The sequence below is a fragment of the Callorhinchus milii genome, unplaced genomic scaffold (assembly GCF_018977255.1).
Source record: "Callorhinchus milii isolate IMCB2004 unplaced genomic scaffold, IMCB_Cmil_1.0 Scaffold21, whole genome shotgun sequence".
Taxonomy (NCBI): Eukaryota; Metazoa; Chordata; class Chondrichthyes; order Chimaeriformes; family Callorhinchidae; genus Callorhinchus; species Callorhinchus milii.
Genome location: NW_024704762.1, coordinates 3578377 through 3599110, shown reverse-complemented (window position 1 = coordinate 3599110; position 20734 = coordinate 3578377). Strand labels below are relative to the sequence as shown.

Below are 20734 nucleotides of genomic sequence, written 5' to 3'. Positions count from 1 at the left end.
TATATGAATCCAAGTTGTTGTTGTTATTCTGTACAGTAACTTTGTATTTGGTATAATAAAGTAAAATATAAAGTATATAGGTTGTGGTGTTTCTACCAGGTTGTCAGTAAAGTGCAGTCGTTGGCTTTCGTGTCATTAGATCAGAGAAGGGAAAGGTTGGACGAGGTTCCCCTCTCGATTGTTAACCACTGCTGGAAGTGTTGAGTGGGGACAGATGAGTTCAGTAGTCTGCTGAAGCTAGCATTCAGTCTAGGTACCGTAGATATACCAGCATTTATGGAACTGTAACATAATAGGACTCTCCATTCTTGGAACCTTACAAATAAGTTGAAGACAGTAATTGAGCTTTGTGGTCCACTGATGTTCAGCCACACCTTGACCTTCAGCTGAATCATATAGGTTTGTGACTGTTGGTCCTATATGGTAAATATTAATAGTTTTTTCTGTGGGAATATTATGTTCTTACTGGCTAGCACCAGTAAAATTCACAAGCAATTAATTTGTGCCTTTAGCCATGGCATTGTGGTTGATTTAGTGGATTTGTATCACATTTTTAACTTGTTTGCACATTAAATTCACACTTCATACAAAGTCTTGTGCTAATGTAATCTGTGTGAGATTCAGGTGAATTGTATTACACATCAGGAGATTTGATGGTAGATTGAAGTTGAAGCCCATGTTGATGCTCTGTTTAGAGCTATTCCCTTTTTTCGAGAAGTGCCATGGGATTGTTAATGTCTACCTGAACAGGCAGACAACACCTCTGTTTAATATTTCATCCAAAGGATGACACGTATAGCAACGCAGCGCACCCCAAGCACTGCATTGGAGTGTCAGCCTGGACTGTTGGCTGAAAGTTCCGATGTGTGGTGTGAACCCACAAACTTAGAGGCGAGAGTGCTACCAACTGAACCAGATTGACTTACATCAAAGATGCAGCTGATCTTGTGTTGCTTATGGTTGAACCAATTTTATTCCTGGGTTTCTATGCTTTACAGTCGTTACTACCAAATGTAGTGACTGTTATTGTAAGCAAATGCATAAGGAAATTTGTACTTGGCCAACACTTTGAAGTGAATGACCAATTAATCTGGAGGTTACAGGGCGAAACTCTTTTGGAATAGATCCATAAGATCCATAAGATGTTTAACATTTACCTGAACAGGCAGTTTTATCTGAAGGATTTCATATTCAACAATCCAGGCTCTCCCACTATTACTGAATCTAGACTGAAATCTCAAGACTTCGTGTGAGGTTTCAACAACCAATCTTTTGATCCAGAGGTTAAACTGCTGCCTTCTGAGGCAAGCTAAAATCTAGTATGTATAGGGAAGTTCTGCAAAGGCTAGCCTTACTTTGTAAGGTTTGTTCCCTCCTGAAGAGATGTGAAAACTGAAACTGGGTAAAATTCTTATGGAAGCAACATGCTGCTTGCTTCATTGAGGTTCTGTCCATGCCTTGGAAGGCAAGGGAAAGACACCTGAAAGCTAGATAAATTATAAGTATTAGCAACTTTAGTCCTAAGGGATAAAATGGAAAGAGATGGTTTTAGTGAATGAGAATTCTGACTCAGCAAGATTTGTCCACAACACCTCAAACCTAATTGATAAGTTACAAATTGGTGATGTTTGTTCCACACACATACATTTCCCTCTTTCTCATGTTGATGCTGACAAATGCTAGGATATGTTTGTGACAACAGTCTATCACTATCTCAGCTAAGTGACTGATTTTTAGGTCTGCAACAATAGTAGTTTGAGAACTATTTGCCTTGAAGAATATCCATGGATTCCTTTAAACCCGTTATATTTGTTCCTAACTAAGATTCTCCACCTCTGGAATATTGGCTGCCTTTATTGCTACTACTACTCTAAAATCCTTATTCATGGTTTTGTTGCCCCCAAACTTGGCTTCTCAAACTCTCTCTTCTCCTGTCTTCCTAGATCGCCTCTCTGTAAGATCCAGAGCACTTGCCTTGCAAATGAGAGGATCTGGGTTCAATTCCCGGTAGGGCGAAAAGTTGGGCAAGTTTCCTTACTCCATCCACACGCCTGTTTACCTAGCAGGAACCCGGTTGTTAGTCAATTGGCGGATCGATATTACGGGAATAATAATTCCTTTAAAAGAAATTGGGGCAGTTTTTTGTGGGACACTGCTTTATGCATTTGGCTGCCGTGTTTCACCCACAAAACATTCAGTCAGTATCACCATACAGTAGATTCAGTGAAGTGCTTTGAGACGTCTACAACAACAACAACAACAAGATTCCATTTATTGAGCGCCTTTCACGTCGGGAGGACGTCCCAAGGCGCTGTACAGTTGGGTCAGGACCCGAGCATTGGGGGGAAATGGTCAGGGGTGAGGGAAGGGAGGGAGCGAGGAGGGGGTAGAGAGTCGAGAGGGGAGCTGAAGGCACGGTCAAAGAGAAAGGTCTTGAGACCGGCCTTGAAGGAGGAAAGGGAGGAGGCGGCGAAGGCACTGGGGGATAGAGTTCTAGAGCCTCGGGGCTGAGAGGCTGAAGGCCCGGCCACCGATAGTAGGGCGGTTGGGGCGGGGGATGTGGAGCAGACCGGAGCCAGAGGAACGGAGGGTAAGGGTGGGTAGGTAGGGGGATAGTAGGTCGGAGAGGTAGGAGGGAGCGAGGCCGTGAATGGCCTTGTAGGTGAGGGTGAGGATCTTGAATTCGATCCTCTGGGGGAAGACATGGTAAGGCGCTATATCAAATGCAATAATTATTATTATAAGATCCAGTCCATTTGGAACTCCCTAGCCTTTATCCTCACATTGAGCTCTGCATGCCCATCACCCCCAACCTTTCCAGGTTCCACCCGGTGCTTGTGGCCGAGCTTTCAGACATCGTTCCTTTAATCTCTGCGATTCCCTCCCTCAAGTTTATTCTCACGTCTCCCCCCTCCGCCCCCGCTTGATTTTTGCATCATTTTGCTTGATTTGGAGTGTATCTACAACATTTTCATCGGGAGGATAAATGGGATGTGTGGGTGTTACTTCATAATAAGCTAGATTGCTCATGCTACGTGGAGGAGTGACATCGTGGACTGAGTAGCCGTTTATTGTGCTCTTAGTTGCCAGTCTTTTTTTACTTAAGCTGAGTGGATGGGATCAGGCCTTTGAGAGTATTTCATTCCAGTTGCACTCCTGCCAAATAGCCTGAATTTCATGTTCAGTTGAATAAAGATGCCCACGTTTTGAAAGGATGACATTATTGCGTGCGTTCAGGTTGATCTTCTTTCACTCTGAAAGATTTTGCAGGACTTTTAATGGTTAAAAGGCTGCAATTACTCCAGATGTTTAACGGGTCTGTCTCTTTCACTGTCCAAGAATAAATTCAGTGGCAAGTAACCTTGCAGTGGCAGAGTATATTTGGGATTCTTTGAACCCGGAGTTGGGACCTATTAGTTCTCTATTGGGAGGTAAGAATTGAGAATATCACCTAAACTGCTCTTGCGTACCTCCTAGTGTCGTGTTATAGGATTGCAGAAGATGGAAGTTGCCTCTGCTGCCTCTGGTTCAGATAATCAGGTCTGATTCTCGATATTTTGCAAACTGGATTCAGAGTGTTAATTTGCGATTATCAAAAGCTGCCCAATTTGTGGGATTTGAAAAATGACTAATTGTGATTCCCAAACCAGTCAAAATGATTTGCAGCTAATTTGTGTTGGTGATTTTTTTTTACACATTTTCAGAAATTGAATTTGGCTGTTTTGCAAAAATCATAAATTAGACCTTGGTCATTTATGATTAGCTTTTAAAATCCCATCTGTGAATTATCATGAATTACGCTCTTTGACATGAGGAGACTTGGTAACATAAATGAAAACTGGCTTAACTGTACTTCGTCTCTCCTGGAGGTAATTACTTCAGCGAATGTACAATTTAATGGGAGATAGCGGTCCACTGGCTTTGACGTGATTATTCTTCATACAAGTGTGGACATGAGAGTTAATGCAATATTCGATCCAATGTATTTCTAGTTCATCCCCCCAAAATGTGGTCACTCAATCCATCACTGTTTGTGGGATACTGCTGTGCACAATTGGCTGCCACTTTTCTCCCTCAAAATACACAGTCAATCTACTTTACAATATATTCTGTGAAGCGTTTTGAAACTTGTCAACAATGTGATAAGGCGCTATGCCAAAACCAAGGATTCTTATTATTATCATTATCTTAGCTGAACGCAAATCTGTGTTGATTATATCTGTATGTACATTTTGAGCAGAAGGTCACATAATAGTGATCAAGAATGAAAATTCTGTCTTTTCTGTGTATATTTCTTCCCTCGTTTTCCTATTCTATTATTCTTGGGGAGAGGGAAGTGGGGTCTTCTTGTAGCCGACCTGACTTCAAGGTGATTGAAATTCTTGGCAATGGAATGTCAGAATCCATTCAGTCTTCTGTGGCAGTTTTAGTGTCTGGTTCTTGACGCAGGCAAATGCGGAAGACTTCAGTGATCTGCTGCTGACAGACCAGCCAGCTTGGCTCATCAGCAGGATTTGGATGGGAGGACCAGGACTGGGAGCAGGGATTTTTCTCACTCGTCTCCAATTAACCCTGCAAGCCAAAGTTAGTGGTCTTCGCTGGATGAACAGCAGAAAGCTTGCCAGCCAATGCTCTCAGTGGATAGCGATCCAATTCTAGTTGATTAAACTCCAGCAGTACCCCAACTCAGGGATTCCTAAGTGGGGATTTACTAACCTACACTTAATACTTTCTGAAATTCGATAGCAGGGTTTGTCCTTCTGGGGAGAATGGGCATTTCATTCTGGCCTCAGGGAAGCTTCTGTGTGTAAGTTGTGCAAAACCTCTCTCCCTTAAAAGCCTGTGGATGCTGGATCCATTCACATTTTCAAGATGGAGGTAGATGGATATATGTTAGGTCAGGGTATTAAGGTATATGGGGCAAGGGCGGGTAACTGCACTTGAGATACAGATCAGCCATGAACTTATAAAATGGCGGAACAGGCTCAAGGTGCTGAGTAGCCTACTCCTGTTTCTATGTCTCTATATGTGGAATTCTGTCTGGTTTGGTTACTCTTAATAATAATCCTTACATACTCAGAAGCATGGGGATGGGTTTCTGCATTGGTCAGATCATTCATGTAGATGGCAGTCACAAGTGGTGTATTGTCCATTTGCCACCCTCCACCAGTGCCTTTGCTTCACATTCCAGCTATTACTTGGAAGTTTAGTAGATTTTACAAATCTAGCATTATTTGCATACAAACCCCATCCCTGACCATTAAATAGTGGTTTTGATTCCCTGCATTGATAGTTTGACGGTTGTAAGAGTTCAGTTAGAAAAAAATGCCTGAACTGGTGGTGTGTGTATCAAGGCAGAGATAGTGGAAACGGTCTTATTCTTAAAAATTTTCAGCAGAGAAGGGAATTTCCACATACATCTTCGAGTTGTTAACGCTACCTGTTGTTGAACTTGCCATTCAGAGCATTTGTGGCTTTCAGTATAGCTCAAACAAGTTTCTAACTGCTGCTGAAAGCATTGTTTTTCAGCCCAGAGTGGCTGTGTTGTGCTACTGGAATATGGTGAGCTGTTCCTCTATCACTTAATTTTTTTTTGAAATTCTTACCACGCACGTTTTTTCCATTGGCTTGAGGTTTTAAACTTTCTCATTGGCAATTAATTGTTTTTGTTATTGAGTGCACATTGTGCCTTAATGGGAAGCATAGACCAACAACAACAACTTGGATTTATATAGTGCCCTCCACGCCGGATGCCGTCTCAGAGCGCTTTACAGTTTCGGATCCTGGGACCGAGCCAGGGGGAGGGCGGGGAAAGTGACCAAAGGTGCGGTCGAAAAGAAAGGTCTTCAGCAGAGAGAATATTAGATGGTCGTAAAGCACCACAAGGAATTATTCTTAATGTCTTTTTTTAAACTCATTTTGGGATGTGGGTGACCTGGTAGGGCATTATTGTTTATTCCATTTTGCTTCCAAAATATACAGTCAATACACTTACAGTATATTCTGTGAAGTACTTTGAGACGTCATAAGGCGCTATATCAAATACAAGGATTATTATTACTCCTGGTTGCCTTGACTGAGTGGCTTTCTCAGCCATTTCAGAGGACTTTAAAGAGTCAACCATGTAATGTGGTACAGTAGTCAAATGTAGATCAGACCAGGTCAGAATGGCTTGTTTCCATCCCTGAATGATGTGAGTGAACCAGTTGGAATTTTGCAACATTGCTGTTTTTTTGTGGTCATTTTTTCTATAGGTATGTCTTCTTGCCAATTTTTCCCCACCATTTTCCTTTCTTTTTGTAACCAAACCAGATTATGTCCTCGCCTGACATTACCCACTGCATAACAGTTGGGAGATGGAACATTGGCTGTGCTGAGGCTAAATGCAGCAGCACTGAGGCCAATTATATGGCCACTAAGATCAACGACCTCGAATTGGAAATAGAAATTGAATTGAAATCCTTTATTGGGAAATGTTGATTTTTTTTAAACCTGAATATGTTTATCCTGAGCCAATAGCTACTCAGCTTTCAGCCTTTGGCAGAACTACATTTGTGCATATTAGATCAGGTTTAGCAGAATATCCAGTACATGCTTTAGTTTTAACATTGTTTCTGTCTAGTTTTCCTGCTTTTCTGGACCCTCAGTGTTGCTCTGACACCAGATGTTAAGGCCAGTCCCATAAATGATAGGGTGGGAGGTACCTTGTACAATCTTTATAGGATATTCTGTGAAGTGCTTTGATACATCTCGAAGATATGATAAGGCGCTATATCAAATGCAAGGATTATTACAACGAGAACTTGCATTTATATAGTGCTCTTCACGTGGGGTAGCGCCCCGGAAGGTTTATTATAATAATTATTAGGATATTGGAGTCATGTTGGCAACCATGGATCTCAAGCCTAGCCTTCAAGGGAGAAGGGGTAAAATTAAACGAACACAGTCGTACAGCAAAGAGATTAAATTGACACTTGCCAACACACAAGTGTATTCTAAATTCACAATTTTCAAATGTAATAATCTTTTGAGGGTAAGACTTTGTGTGCAAGTTTCTCTTGCACCTGTTCCCAACCCATCTTCAACTGAGAGGGCAGTACCCTGGGCTCAGCTCAGCTAAAACTATGAGCAGCTGTCAGAAGTGTGTGGTCTGGGGTGAACCCCAAAAATCTAAAACACAGTAAGAGACCATTTGTTCCATTGTATTATTGTTGGTGTTTACTCCTCGAATGAAGCCATCTATCCTAATTCCAATTCACTGTTCTTTCCTTATACACAAATATGGTGTGTATCTCGTTTCGTTTTAAGTGCCTCGATCACTTATGTACTGCACAGGAGGTTAATCTTTTTTTTGCCCCTTGAAATTTTCTGTCCTCTGACTAATCTCCATGATTGGATTGTGAATGCAAAGTTGCACTGTACAATTTTATGTGGCACAATATTGGCACTTTATGAAGAGAATTAAGAACCACTTGAGCTTTTCTGGTGATTTTTAATGCGAACTAAAATCCCTGATTTGTATTAGAGATGTCATTTCTTCCAGTACATGTAACCTTTTATACAATTTAAACATGCAGTCACACACACAAAGCCTAGCAGTGCAAGGCTGCAAGAAAGCCTCATGATTATTTCAGGTAATGAGAACATATAGCATCCATAATACAAAACTTACAAATGGATTTAAAAAAAACAAAATGGTTTTTAAATTGAAAACTATTTACATTTTTTCAAAATCTTCTACAGAGTAGTGCCTTTTCTGCAATGACAAAAACCCAATGATAGAAACTTAACAAATCACAAGTGGTATACCATATTAAACTACATGACCAACCAACCAGACACTTAATTTACGAGCAACTGCAAACCTAATTGTGCCCTTTAAATTTGCATAGCTAGGAAACATAATTCTTTAGTAACCTTTCCACATAATCAAGGACTCAAAATCAAGCCCAAAAGAGCCAACAGACAGAAGGACCCATCATCACTCATGGTGAAGTTGTGGGTTCTCTAAGAATTGCTCGTCTGCTTATACTGTGCAAATTGTGCAAGTATTTGTTAAGCCAGTTTGAAAAATGTTGGACTTAGGTCCTTCTGGTGTGTGGAAGTGCAGTATAGATGTAATAAAATATTCACCGTGTATCAATCTACTGTTGTCACTGGGAACCATTGTTTCACATATGGCGATATAGATCTTTTTTATTTGGTCCTATTTTTCTAATTAATTTGTGGGTTCTGGGAATACGTTCTTTTGAGGCGTTCTAAATCGACTTGTCAGCTTATAGACTCGCCTCAGCTCCCCGGGGCTAGGGAGGGGCAAACAAATTAGCCAGGTTCCTAATTTTGTTTGTGACCTACTGGGTAATGCAGGTGTGTGCACACATGGGGAATTAATTTCTGTGGTCCCTCTCTATCTCTTTTACCTGCCCCATCCATAGTATTCTAACATTTGCAGTCTAGCCTTACACATAGAAAATACCGGAGAACAATTCAATAGCACCTCAGTTTGCAAAGACACTTTTAGGATATCACTATAATTACCTTCCACGTGATTCACAAATATTGTTATTTGTACAGGAGGAATCTCAGTATATACGTCTGAGCGATAATCCTGAGTTTGTTCCCTTTCCCTGTCTCAGAATGTTGAGGCTGATTGAAACTGTACTGGTGATGTAGCTAATAATAATAATAATCCTTGAATTTGATATCGCATTTTATCACGTCGAGATGTCTCAAAGCGCTTTGCACAATATACTGTAAAGTAAATTGACTGTATATTTGTGGGTGAAACGCGGCAGCCAATTGTACACAGCAGTGTCTCACAAGCAGTCGTGGATTGAGCGACCAATGTATTATTATTCATTTTTTGAAGGAATTATTACCTCCGGAAAAGTGATCCTCCAATCGACTAATGGCTGGGTTCCTACTTACTGCTAGGTAAACAAAGATTTGTGGAGTAAGGAAACTTGCCCAAAGTTTTGCCCTGCCCGGGAATAATAACATAACTTCCCAGGAAATTGGCTTAAAACCTTGACAAAATTTATACTTTCTTTTGTTGTTTCGTGATGCTTTTCCCTTAGCCAGAAATCTGCGTGCGTAGTGTGTATGACTCAATTCTCCATATTCTCCACACTGATCGCACGCTCTTGCCTGTCAGCAGGCGGTACATGGTATATGGCTGGTCAGTTCTCTCTCTATTGATGGAATAGTTGCTCAGTTGCTACACCCAGAGCTATGACCAAGAATCTGTGGCGATTGGTGCCTCTGGAAATGACCAGTTTTCTCCCCAGAAATATTTTTGCAGCAGTTTTATTTCCGAGCTCCTCTTGGATACTCAGGAGCAAGCCACAGTTTGCTCACCACAATGTTGATCGTTCGCAGAATACACCTGTAACTTTAGAACAATGTCAAGTAGTAGAAGGGTAATCTCGCGTCTGCCAAGAACTCACCCAAATGTGTGTGTGTGCATTTGCTAATCAAAACCATCTGCTCCACTTCTACTATACCACAGCATTTGCTGATAGGTGGATTGCTAGCAACTATAGTACAGTAAACTGGTTACCTCAACCCTTGCTTAACCATTGAGTCACCATGCTGTCAATATCCTGGCTGTTTTCTATTCAAAATACTAATAAGGGACTGCGCTTTGCTTGTCACTCCACTTAACCTGTAACTAGTCAAATTCTAGAAATTCTTGTAAGTAGTTACCATATAAAATTAGTTGGATAACTTGTCCTATAAGATGGCATCTTGCATTGCAGAGGCCTCCTGACCCTATACTGTGACTGGTGCGGGTGCTCAGTGGAGGTTGGGCACCCTTACTCGAATGAATTGCAGAAATCTTTGATCTATTGGAGGGAGCTGTGCATCCCATCCTGCCTCCGGTCCTATTCTGTGACAGGTTAGGACGGGAGGCTAAAGCACGGCCCTCAATAGACCAGAGGCCTTTGCGATTCATCCAAGCAAGTGTGCCCAACCCCCACCCAGTGTCCCCTTGAGCCAATGTAGCCGGGGAGGATCCGTGCCTAACTAGCCACTCTGAATAACTAGTTGCTGAGCTCTTTTCCCTTGGAGCGCTAAGTTAGCTGGAGTTTATTGTACATCAAATCAAATAGATGGAATACCTCCAAGTTTTAGCACCTCAGATAAAATAAGTCCTGCAGTATGTGTAGATGTTGGGGTGTTTGTGTTGACACAATCTAATAAAATATTAATATAATGCAATGGAAGTCTATTCTCAATAGGGCCCTTGTATAGTGTACATTTGAAAGTCTCGTAATTTTTTTTTAGTGGTGGTTCTTCACTTCTTCAGTTCTTCAGAACTCTGCAAGAGCTCATGTACTGTCCCGCACCAGGCTTTGGGACCACATCACTCCCACCCTCGCTCGCCTCCACTGGCTCCCCATCCCCCAGAGGATTAATTTCAAGATCCTCATCCTCACCTACAAGGCCATCCACGGCCTTGCTCCCTCCTACCTCTCCAACCTACTATCCCCCTACCTACCTGCCCGTACCCTCCGTTGCCCTGGCTCCGGTCTGCTCCACGTCCCCCGCCCCAACCGCCCTACCATCGGTGGCCGGGCTCTCAGCCCCGAGGCTCTGGAACTCTATCCCCCATTGCCTTCGCCGCCTCCTACCTTTCCTCCTTCAAGGCCGGTCTCAAGACCTTTCTCTTTGACCGAGCCTTCAGCNCCCCTCTCGACTCTCTACCCCCTCCTCGCTCCCTCCCTTCCCTCCCCTCACCCTGACCATTTCCCCCCAATGCTCGGGTCCTGACCCAACTGTACAGCGCCTTGGGACGTCCTCCCGACGTGAAAGGCGCTCTATGAATGGAATCTTGTTGTTGTTGTTGTTCTTGGGTGCAGCTCAACAAATGGAGAATAATAAACAAATGAAAGTACTGTATAATTAATTCAGTGGATTTTGCATAACTTCTTTAAATTTTCATTTGGTAGCTCTATTCTTGTGGAACTCGAGGCCAAGGTTTTACACTTGTGTTATTCAATGAAAATCTTCTGTTAAATATAGGCTATACGGCTTTTGCACACGTAAAAAGCGGTCTCCTTTTGATGGTGCTTATTTGAAAGCAACTTGCATTTATTTGTTTGTTTGTCAGGAGAACGCTGAACCTGTGTTCCATTAAAAGCTTTGTTTTTAGCAACATTCATTGTGTTCTATTAGCATCCTGTGCTCAACATTAGATTAATCAAGAGACATTGTATAAGAACTTTGTTTGCCAAATCATTGAATGCAAATGGAAGCATGAAAACAAGTATAATTGTGGAAATGTAAGCCAACTGACAGTAATCTACTGACAGGAGAAGAAGACTGCCATTTATAGTTTAGAGCTTCTAATTTCACATGTGGGATCAGTGATGGTTTACAAGTTCGCATGCCACTTCCGTAACTACTTCTCATTTCTGCGCAGGTCCCCTCCCCCTACACTGGTCCGTTGACGCTTGCAGCTGCTCGTTCTCTTTTGTGGTTTGCTACCCTGTTGCAGACATCTATTTTCTTAAGATCTGTCACTTATTCCTCTCCCATCCTCACCCCGGCTTGCGGATAATAACTGAAGAAACTTACCACACGTGGCTGGGGATTGAGAATCAGAATGCCACACAGCTTGTGTATTTGGGGCTTCTTTTCTCCCCTTTGTAAAGGCAGCACATCCTGGACTGCTTGTCAATGAATGGACAGATGACTGCAGTCATTTCCAGGGTCTTTGCCAATAATGAGGCACAAAGGGTGCTGAAATTTATCTTGAGCCTTGGTTTGTGGTTGTGCATTCATTTGACATTTCTCTACCCCCCCCCCCCCCCCCAAATTAATACCTATCTTATTGCTCATTCCGAGCTATCGAAACTCGAAACTTCTGTGTTTGATTTTTTTGTAGTTGGATACTGTTTTGAATATTTTAGCGCTCATTGTTCACTTTCGCAGCTTTTAAATAAACGGCCTTTAGGTATCTGAGTAAGTACTCTGTCCTGGTCAACAATCCCCCAAATAAAATTGGTCATTCACTTCATGGCTGTTTGTGAGACTTTGCTGTGGGGAAATTAACTGACTATTTTGTGGGCAAATTAGTCACTGCATTTTACAGTAAAGCCTTTGAAGAGCTTTCACATGAATTTGCATTTACATTCTGGCCTTTATGTAGGATAATGTCTGAATGCTTTACAGTGACTGAGTCGGATACACAGCAGGATGGGTGTATGTGACCATAGGCATGGTCGAAGAGTTAGATTTTAAGATGAGTTCTCTGGTTACCAATCAGTTGACACTATTTTAGAAGGCAGATTTATAAAGGATGGTGGATTTTTTGAAAGCTTAAGGAGAGTGTTCAGGTGAGACAGAATTATGAAGTTTTTTTCCTTGAATACAAAGAAAGTCATTAAAGTTGTGAGTGTGCCTGCTTGCGCGCGTGTGCCTGCTTTTGCGCGTGTGCATGTGCTTGCGCTTGCATTCGTGTGCGTGCGAGTGTGTGCATGAGTACGTGTGCTTGCGTGCATGTGCGCTTGCTTGCGCCTGTGTGCATCTTTGAGCTTCTGCGCTTGGTGCGTGTGTGTGTATTTTTTAGAGTCCAGAAAGCTCTCTGTACTCGCCTGCCTTTGAACAGCTGTAATTTACAGTCCGGCTCAAATTGTGCTCCAGGATAAATCTGCAATTTTCACTTCTAACATTCTGCTTCCATTGCTATTAATTGCAGGTGCAAACCACCCACTTCATCTGCTTCGACCTCTTGAGTGAGATTAACATCAGCCATTTTCCAACAAGGGAGGTAAGTAAAGATCAACACACTGTAGTTTGTAAACAAATAGATGGTCAGGGATAAACTGGCAAGTTTGAAGAAGCACTCTATGGTTTTGCATTCCACCTGTGCACATGGTGACTCCAAAAACTATTTGGGAATGGTGCCTGGTCCAATGTTATGGGATTTGAAAATTCATTAATATTGTATGTATGCATATGGCTGCTTTGTGTCAAGAGTATGAGAGAGCTACTTAATGAATTCAGCTTTGTATCTTCGATCGTGCCTTCGGTCGCCCTCCTACCTCTCTGGCTTCCCTCACTCCTACACCATCCCTCCCCCATGCTCGGGCCCCGACACCTGACTGTTCAGCGTTTTGGGACGTCCTCCCGATGTGAAAGGCGCTCTATAAATGTAATGTAATGTTGTTGTTGTATCTACTTATGATGATCTGAAATGCTGTATGTCAATGGATATTCTTCATTCAAACCAGTGTAGGGGACCAATGGTCAACATAAAGACATGGTGTTGTGAGATCCAATGTACTCCCCATTTAGAATTTTTATTTTAACCAATTGTGCAATATCTGCATGCTTTCTTGGGTTATAAGGGTTTACAGGATATACAGGTATGTGTCAGTTTAGCTCAGTTGGTAGCATTTTCGGTTCTGGGTCAGACGTTTTTCAGGATTATAGTCTGACACTGAAGCACTGAGGAAGCACTGATTGTTTTTCCCTTGGGCACCCTTTAGAAAGAGGATGACAGGGCAAACCAATTGTAACATGGTCATCTGGGTCCAATATTGCAGAGGCCGCATTACAGTGAACACAAAAGAAAATGGCTAGCTTTCAGGTTATCTGGTCACCTCTGATGTTGCTATGCACAAGAAGTGCCATTGACATTCCTTCGCAAATGCACGTATGCAGGTGCAGGAAGTCACATTAGCAGTGCTTGTGCATAGTAGTGCTTTCCAGTAGTGCTAATCACCTGGCTATTTTATAACACAGCAAGTGCTAGAACCTGGGTTTATTGCACTTCCAGTTCACAATCTTTAAGTTGAATCCGCCCTTACATGGGCGCATTTTAATAGAGGAGTTATTCTATCGTTCCTCTAGTGTCATGACCAGCATCCCGCCAGATTAATTTCTTATTCACATCATGGGCTGTCTGTGGGTCCTTAAAGGTCCAAATGGCTCCTGCGCTTGGTACAAAATAAGTTAGCGAATAGGGGAGAGGAAAGAAATTGAATGCATTTGCGTGCGTGCGCCAGATGGTGCCATGGCATGACTTGTATTAGCCTGCGAACTTGGGAAGGGGGTCGCCAGCTCTTCTAAAAAGCAAAGGTTGTCATTTGCCTGGAAGTTGGATTTGAACAAATCCAAGTTTTGGTATTTGGTTTTGTGTATTGATCAATAAGGAAAAGTTTCTGCCCTATGGCCACTTGTGTATCACTTTGCTCTGAACATGGTATTTTTTTTGGCTTGTCAGTGGTTTTTTGTGTAGCAGGTGCACAAGAGTGTCTTTCCCCTCCCTCCCCCACCCCTTCCACAGGCCCCCGGAGAACCTGTAATATTGTCAATGCAGCGCTTATTTACTTAATTTGACAGTTGTCTGCTAGCCTGCAGGTTAGGGCTGGAAAAGACTTATTTTTTGAGGGTATTTACTCTCGAGGGTTTTGCCTTCCCAACCCCCATTATGTCTATACTCTCCAGGTTAAATACCCCAACCATTTATACTTGTCTTTGCCTGATAGTCGGCAGGAACTGATCAGTGGTAAGTGTTCTGTGTGTCACTTGCTGCTAACCGTGCAGAGATCAAGAGCTGAGGGGTCACACTGTGGCACTGACTTGAGGCTCTATCCTTCAGCACCACTGTTTAAGCAGACTTCTCAACAGGTAAGATAAGTGGTTTGGTTTCCCCTTTGCCACATGGTGAAGTGGTGGAGATCGTTTCCAATACAGTTGTGTTCCCCTTTTAAATACAGTCAATACAGTAGTTACTTTGGAGTAAAATACTTTGAAATGTTTCACCATAAAGCCCAATATTAAATGTAATATAAAGTAAAAATTATTTCTAATATTGAGTCAACAAAGGGAAAGAGATGCCTTTTTGCCCACTATTCATCAAGTTATCCTCGCAAGCGAGAGGACCAGGGTTTGATTCCCGGCAGGGAAGTGTTGGGAAAGTTTTCTTAATTCACATGCCTCTGTTTACCTAGCAGTAAGTGGGAACCCAGTTGTTGGTTGTTTGTCAGATTTCCGAGGGTAATATCCCCTAAAAAATAATAAAAATAATAAACTTAATCAACTATTTGTGGGACACGGCTGTACGCAATTGGCTGCTGCGTTTAGCCCACCAAATATACAGTCAATTCACTTTACAGTACATTCTGTGAAGCTCTTTGAGACATCTCGAAGACATGATAAAGCGCTATATAGCTATCAGGAAAGGTCACTGTTGACTTATTGTAATATTGTTATCCTTCACTATCCTGGTAAATTGGTTCAGATTCTATCAAGTTTTCGCCACAGTTTAAACGGCACCAGGAATGCAATTGAAATGAAGTGAACGTGTGAGAGGCTTGTGGATAGGTTGCTTTCATTCTTCAGTCGTGTTATTTCCCGAAAAACGTGCTGTTTAGGAAAAAAAACGTCAGATTCACTAATCAGCCTGTAGGGAATCCTGGGCATAACTCTCATCCTATCACTGTGGCAATAGGATGTGGGAATTAATGTCCAGCAGGACGAGGTTTTTGTTTAACATGTTTAGAATTTGTGGTTTTTCACACTGGAATGTGTTGTGAAAGTAAATGTGTTTATTTAACTTTTTTTGTCGGTAGCTGTCATTGAGTGTTGGTAGGTTATTCAATCTTATAGGACGGGTTGGGAGGCTTTCACAACATATCTTGGATCTTTTACCGAATGCCTGTGTGATTTTCCTCCTGGGTCACTTAGCAGCAGTCAGAGGCAGCATTAATGTTACTGCATTGAGCTTCCTCTACAGACTGCTTCACTTCGTAATAAGCAGTTGTATAAGAATCTCCTCAGCTGAATATTTGTGATTGCTCCCTAGCCTGTGAGATGTTGAGAGGAAAAGACTGTATAAATACAATAAACTCCTAATAATAATAATAACTCGACCCTGGCTTATCTTGTCATTATCGCTTAAGTTATCATGTTGTCAATATCCTGGTTGCATTTATTTATGTAGCTATACATATACCTAACTTGCCACTCCAGTTAACTCATCGTTGAGCCCTTTCCCCTTGCAGCGACGAGTTATCAGGATTTTACTGTAGTTATTCTGGGAATTCTTGTGTTGATTTCAATTCCTTTATCACCATCTGTTGGTAAAAGTCCAAACTACAGCTCGGCTCAAAGCTTCCTCCAATAAAATTAGTTTCTTCCAGAAAGATGATGCAATTACTTGCGTTTCGCCTACAAAATAAGATAATAATAATAGAAAAAAATGCGGTCACTCAATCCACGAATATCTGTGGGTCCCTGCTGTGTGCAATTGGCTGCTGCGTTTCGCCCACAAAATCCACAGCCACTACACTTTGCAGCATATCCTGCGAAGCGCAGTGAGAGCTCTTGAAGACGTGATGAGCGCTATATCAAGTGCAAGGATTATTATTTTTTATTTTATTATATGAGCTGAGACACTTGAGTATTGGTAGATTATTCAATCTTATTAGGGTGGGGGGTCAGGAAAAGAGAGGTTCACTTCAGATCTTTTGGATCTTTTTCTTACCCACGCTTGTATGCATTTTTCTCTTGATGACTTAACAGCAGTCAGGAATGCGTAACCTTACTTTCTCACCATTGGCCCAGCTGTTTGCTTGGTTGGGATGGAGTAACTGAGCATAAAACAGAGACCAAACCTGAGGACCCCTTTACTATTCTTGTCTGGCTCAAGCTATGAGTTTACCCACTGTTATCTGTAACCAGTAGAATTTTCAGCGAACTTTCAAGTAACCAAAAAAGACTGTCGATGGAGTAACCAATTAAGTAGACTATTACTTGATAGTATGACTAAAGAGTAAGAGGAAAGCTGGAGCAGTTTTGAAACATTTCCATCTGGTAAACTGGGTAATTACCAATAGTTCTTTTTGTTTAATAGTAGGAAATTATTTTATATGGATTTTACTTTGGAACATCATACTTGAGCTACCTTCTTACATTTCTGACGTGAAAGGCGCTCTATAAATGCAATTTTGTTGTTGCTGACAATATAATGCTCTCTAACAGGGTTTGATATATACTGCAGCAAACAACTTTTTGAGACTTTTTCAAGGACTTTTGATTAACCATATTTATTATGGTCAAGATAGTTTCAATAAAGAATAAAGTGTTAAACATTTCCTCTGGAAATGTGTGTTTATTCTGAATTCTAAGCCCTGGTTATTTATGCATTTAGTTTAAATCATTATTGACTTACATTATTGATGCACTGATATAATAATATGAAACTGTTTACTGATTCCTAGCAGAGGGGAAAAAATAGTCACTGAATCCATGACTGTTTGTGGAACACTGCTATGTGCAATCCAGTATATTCTGTGAAGCGCTTTGAGACACCTTGACGACATGATAAGACACTAGATCAAATGTAAGGATTATTTTTATTATTGTTAAATTTTGTTGAGCTGGTTTTATGTATCTCCACTCATGCAGAATTACAGCTGCTCCAGTTTAGCCGGTTAGGTCACTGTGGTGGAACCAGTTTGTGTCTGTAATTGGAATCCACTGAGGACAATCCTAACTCTGCTATTGGAAATGGCTTAATTAGCTGTGAAATGAGAAATGTCTGCACTGAAGTATGGAGGGGTGGGGGAGGTTTCTGCATGGAAACCTTAACCACATTGATATGAATTTAATTGTTAAATGGTTAGATACATAGTGCATATATCAAAAATAATCCTGTTCTCTTTTAAAACAACATTTTTAAAAAAAGCTTTCAAACAATTATATTCTAATGGCTTGCCAGAATATTGCAGACTTTTTTAATACTGGAAATATTGCGATGTTTTTGCAATATTCTGAATAAACCTAAAATAGTTTATTGTATGCAACAGGCAATAGATTGAGCAGGTTAAGCCTCATTTCCAGGCACCTTGAGCTAAGTTTACGCTTCAATACAGTACTGGACAAATGCTGTATTGTAGCAGGTGCTGTCCTTCGGGTGAGACATTAAACCGACATCCTGTCTGCCTGTTCAGGTGAATGTGAAAGATCCCAAGGCATTATTTAAATGCCTTGGGATCTTTAACGGTTGATTGGGAGACATTGCTGTTTGCAAATTGTTGCCGTGTTCATCTACAAAATATGCAGTCATTGTACTTCACAGTAAATTCTGTGGCTCTCTTCCTGACGTGAAAGCTTCTATGTCAAATGAAAGGATTATTAAATAATAATAAAGTGGTTACTTCAATCCACGACTGTTTGTGGGACACTGCTGTGCGCAATTGGCTGACAAGTTTCTCCCACAAAGCATACAGTCAATTCACTTTACATTATAATCTGTGAAGCACTTTGAGATGTGTAGAAGTCGTGATAAGGCGCTATATCAAATACAAGGATTATATTATTATAAATGGTTACATTTTTGGTTGTTGTCACATCCCGCATGCCAGAAGCCAAGTGTAACGCAAGTCCACAGGACACCCACCCAAGCTTTAAAACTTATGACAGCCCACTTTACATCATGGCACTTTGTATAAAAGCTTGTTGAATCATAATAACAGAATAAAATTCATAGATATATAATTAAAATTCACGTTGAACCAACCAGCTTGCTTGTATTTTTGGTGTCTGATTTGGTTGGTTGTATTTTTACTTGGTTAACATTGAGTTTTCTGACAGCAGCCAAAGTTTAGGTTAAAAATCTGTCACCATTTTGTCAAATGGGCAATTAACATTAGTGGGCAATGGAGTGTACATGTGGTAGTGGGTTAACCCATTGGGTTTTCAGTCTTAAATTAGTTTCTTTCTAAGTAAAAATAAAAACCTCTTTGCTTCCATTTACTTTTTTTAGTTCAGTTCAGATGTCTTTCTGTTGCTGCTTCGAATAAACGGTATGTATACCCCCACCTATTTTGCAGTACAAGTGGTCACATTTAATTGGTCTTGTTGGGCCGTTGTTGGACCAGAAATGTCACAGCTGATGATTTTGAACAGATCTATTTTTAAGAGTGGAATGCCTGAGTGAGCTGTAGCAAAAACAAAACAAATTGTTTGTTCAAGAAACGAGAACTCTGTTAACGTCCTACTTATATGACCTGTTTCAGAGAGCAATTCTGCATAGTATTCCCAGGAGAGCGAATCTTTAAATTAGAATTTCACCATTCGGTGAAAGAGGGAGTCCAGGAAAACATTCTTTAAGTAACGGGTGGTGAGAATATGGAACTGACTGCCACTGAACGTCATAACAACAATAACAACTTAGATTTATATAGCGTCCCTCATACAGGTTAGAGTCCCAGAGCGCTTGACAGTGGGGAGCACAACCTGGAGTGGGGAGGTGACCATTGGCACAGTCGAAGAGGAAGGTCTTCAGGCACGACCTGAACATGGGCAAGGCGGAAGGATAGAGGAAGAGTTGATTGAATTGTGCAAAAGAGATGGAATTGATGAGTGGTGATGTGGAGAAAAGTTAGAGAGAATTGGAAGACTTAATGTAAGAGCAAGCTAAGCAGGTCTAATAACCTATTCTGTTCCTATTCTGTTCAGAACAAAATGGCAATTTACATAGTTGATTTTTATTCCAAGAGAGGTAAGCAGCTCTTGCTCAGGCTCTGCACCTCCAACTAGTAGAACCATTATTCAATGGGAAGGGATGTGTGACCCAAGCTGTGGGCAGCAAGATGGTGACAACGCTCTCACACATTTCATGCTGAGCTAAGTTGACCAACAGGAACCTCGCAGGAAGTTCCAGGTACCTGCCATCCACCGACTGAGGGCTCAGACCCCTGTTTGTCGGATGTCAAATGAGCCAGGCATATCTGCAGTACTCCAGTGACCTGATCAGCATAACTTGGAAGGGCAGACAAGTCACTGGGGGCAAGGATTCTTCCCACTCAGCTCCTGTTAACCTTATAAACCAAAGCCCTGATGGGTAGGGGGGGTCTTAGCTGCCAGACGTGCTTTTATTGACAAGCTATGCAGTTTTAGCTGGTTACATTCCAGCAGTTACCCCAACAAACACTCCAGGGTTCCAAAGCCTTGGTTCTTGTCAATTTGTGCCTAATACTCTCCAGAATTGGCTAAGCATAATGCATTCCTCCAGAGAGAGACGTTACATATTCCATGTATAGGTGGCATGCGTGGAACTGTGTTTGGTTTGGGTGCTCTTAATAATAATAACAACAATAATCCTTGCATTTGATATGGCGCATTATCACGTCTTCGAGACCTCTCAAAGTGCATCACAGAATATACTGTAAACTGAATTGATTGTATATTGTGGGTGAAACACGCCAGCCAATTGCTCACAGCATGTCCCACAAACAGTCTTGGACTGATTGACCATATTGTTATTTTTAAGGGATTATTACCCTCGGAAAAACGAGTGATTTTAATGATTTTAAAAATAAAAAGGAACTTTTGTTTTAGGGGATGAGTTGTTAGAAACTGTATATCGTGGGGTGTGATATTCCCTGAGTGTGAATGAAAACCTGATATCTAAGACATTGTGGTGAGTTTGCAGGCACTTTGTTTCAGTGTGGCCAGTAATTGAGCACTTATGAAAGCCCTCTCCTGGCCGATGATTGATATTGTTGGCTCAATCAAAGGAAATATCAGTAAAAATAAATATATAAAAATGTGCGTCAGATAGGATCACCATCTCAGAGTTAATGTTCTGGATGCCACGCTTCATCAGAATTCTACTCATTTGGGCAGATTTTGTTTTGAGTTCTTTGGACATTAATTAATGTGATCATTTGCAGTTTAACAACCATCTCTGCTGATATTAATCCAGCTTCGTCGC

At 41.4% G+C, this 20734-nt stretch overlaps 1 protein-coding gene across 1 annotated transcript in view; it reads left to right on the top strand.

The window, feature by feature from the left end:
* LOC103183550 (lysine (K)-specific demethylase 4B) overlaps positions 1 to 20734 on the top strand; it is an 81620-nt gene that overhangs the window by 9049 nt on the left and 51837 nt on the right. Inside the window, exon 2 of the mRNA XM_042342710.1 lies at positions 12704 to 12775. The gene's annotated coding sequence lies outside the window, so the exon portion shown is untranslated. The remainder of the gene's footprint in view (positions 1 to 12703; positions 12776 to 20734) is intronic.